The 2,395-nt window shown below is 38.4% G+C and overlaps 1 non-coding gene across 1 annotated transcript; it reads right to left on the reverse strand.

Annotated features, from left to right (window-relative positions):
- Window positions 1–940: 940 nt before the first annotated feature.
- Window positions 941–1,044, reverse strand: LOC130937744 (small nucleolar RNA R71). Its single transcript, XR_009068946.1, has one exon. It is a non-coding gene; the product is annotated as a small nucleolar RNA R71 (small nucleolar RNA).
- Between the last annotated feature and the right edge of the window lie 1,351 nt (window positions 1,045–2,395).

Genomic DNA, 2,395 nt, shown 5'->3' on the forward strand with positions numbered 1-2,395 from the left:
TTTTAAAATTTGATTTTAATATCTTTTTCAACTAACTATTTGACTTTTTGTTTGTTTCTTATCTTTTTCAAAACCACCTAACTACTTTTCCCTCTCTGATTTTCGAAAATATCTCACCTCTTTTTCAAAAACTCTTTTTGTTCTAAATTTCAATTTTAATTATATCTTATCTTTAATTTTCAAAAGTTACTAACCCCTTTTTAAAATTAATTTCGAATTTTCTATCCCTTCTCACTTATTCTATTTAATTATTTAATTACTAACACTTCTTTTCACCTTTCTCCATCTAAATATCCGAACCCACTCTTCTACATTCTTCTCTCCTTTCTTCTTCTACTAACATAAAGGAATCTCTATACTGTGACATAGAGGATTCCTCTTCTTTTCTTGTTTTCTTCTCTTTCATATGAGCAGGAACAAGGAAAAAGACACTCTTGTTGAAATTGATCCTGAACCTGAAAGGACTCTGAAGAGAAAACTCAGAGAAACTAGATTATAACAATCTAAAGGTAACCTTTCAGAAATATTAGAGCAAGAGAAGGAGATGGCAGCCGAAAATAATAATAATGCAAGGAGAATGCTCGGTGACTTCACAAAGCCAATGTCCAAATTTGATGGAAGAAGCATCTCCATTCCAGCCATTGGAGCCAATAATTTTGAGCTTAAGCCTCAACTAGTTGCTTTAATGCAACAGAACTGCAAGTTTTATGGACTTCCATCTAAAGATCCTTACCAGTTTTTAACTGAGTTCTTGCAGGTTTGTGAGACTGTTAAGATGAATGGAGTTGATCCTGAAGTCTACAGACTCATGCTTTTCCCTTTTGCTGTAAGAGACAGAGCTAGAATATGGTTGGATTCACAACCTAAGGATAGTCTGGACTCTTGGGATAAGCTGGTCACAGCCTTCTTGGATAAATTCGTTCCTCCTCAAAAGCTGAGCAAGCTTAGAGTGGATTTTCAGACCTTCAAACAAAAAGATGGTGAATCCCTCTATGAAGCTTGGGAAAGATACAAGCAGCTGACCAAAAGATGTCCATCTGACATGTTTTCAAAATGGGCCATATTAGATATATTCTATTATGGCCTATCTGAATTTTTGAAAATGTCATTGGACCATTCTGCAGGTGGATCAATTCACCTAAAGAAAACACCTGCAGAAGCTCAAGAACTCATTGACATGGTTGCAAATAACCAATTTATGTACACTTCTGAGAGGAATTTCGTGAATAATGGGACACCTCAGAGGAAAGGAGTTCTTGAGATTGATGCTCTGAATGCCATATTGGCTCAGAACAAAGTGTTGACTCAGCAAGTCAACATGATCTCTCAAAGTCTGAATGGATGGTAAAATGCATCCAACAGTACTAAAGAGGCAGCTTCTGAAGAAGCTTATGATCCTAAGAACCCTGCAATGGCAGAGGTCAATTACATGGGTGAACCTTATGGAAACACCTATAATTCATCATGGAGAAATCATCCAAATTTCTCATGGAACGATCAACAAAAGCCTCAACAAGGCTTTAACAATGGTGGACTCAATAGGCTGAGCAATAGCAAGCCTTTTCCATCATCTTCTCAGCAACAGACAGAGAATTCTGAACAAAACACTTCTAATTTAGCCAATCTAGTCTCTGATCTGTCAAAGGCCACTTTCAGTTTCATGAGTGAAACAAGATCCTCCATCAGAAATCTGGAGGCACAAGTGGGCCAGCTGAGTAAGAAAGTCATTGAAACTCCTCCCAGTATTCTCCCAAGCAATACAGAAGAGAATCCAAAAGGAGAGTGCAAGGCCATTGATGTAATCAACATGGCCGAATGCACAAGGGAGGAGGAGGACGAAAATCCTAGTGAGGAAGACCTCCTGGGACGTCTCTCAAGCAAGAAGGAGTTTCCTATTAAGTATCCAAAGGAATCTGAGGCTCATATAGATACCATAGAGATTCCGTTAAATCTCCTTCTGCCATTCATGAGCTCTAAAGACTATTCGTCCTCTGATGAGGATGAAGATGTGACTGGAGAGCAAGTTGCTCAATATTTAGGAGCTATCATGAAGCTGAATGCCAAGTTATTTGGTAATGAGACTTGGGAAAGTGAACCTCCCTTGCTCATTAATGAACTAGATACCTGGATTCAGCAAATTTTACCTCAAAAGAGACAAGATCCTGGCAAGTTCTTAATACCTTGTACCATAGGCACCATGACCTTTGAAAAAGCTCTATGTGATCTAGGGTCAGGGATAAATCTTATGCCACTCTCTGTAATGGAGAAGCTGGGGATCATTGAGGTACAACCTACCTTGTTCTTATTACAATTGGCAGACAAGTCATTGAGACAAGCTTATGGAATAGTAGAGGACGTGTTAGTAAAGGTTGAAGGCCTTTACATCCCTGCTGAT

This window comes from Arachis stenosperma, chromosome 6, assembly GCF_014773155.1.
Source record: "Arachis stenosperma cultivar V10309 chromosome 6, arast.V10309.gnm1.PFL2, whole genome shotgun sequence".
In the NCBI taxonomy this organism is placed as follows: Eukaryota; Viridiplantae; Streptophyta; class Magnoliopsida; order Fabales; family Fabaceae; genus Arachis; species Arachis stenosperma.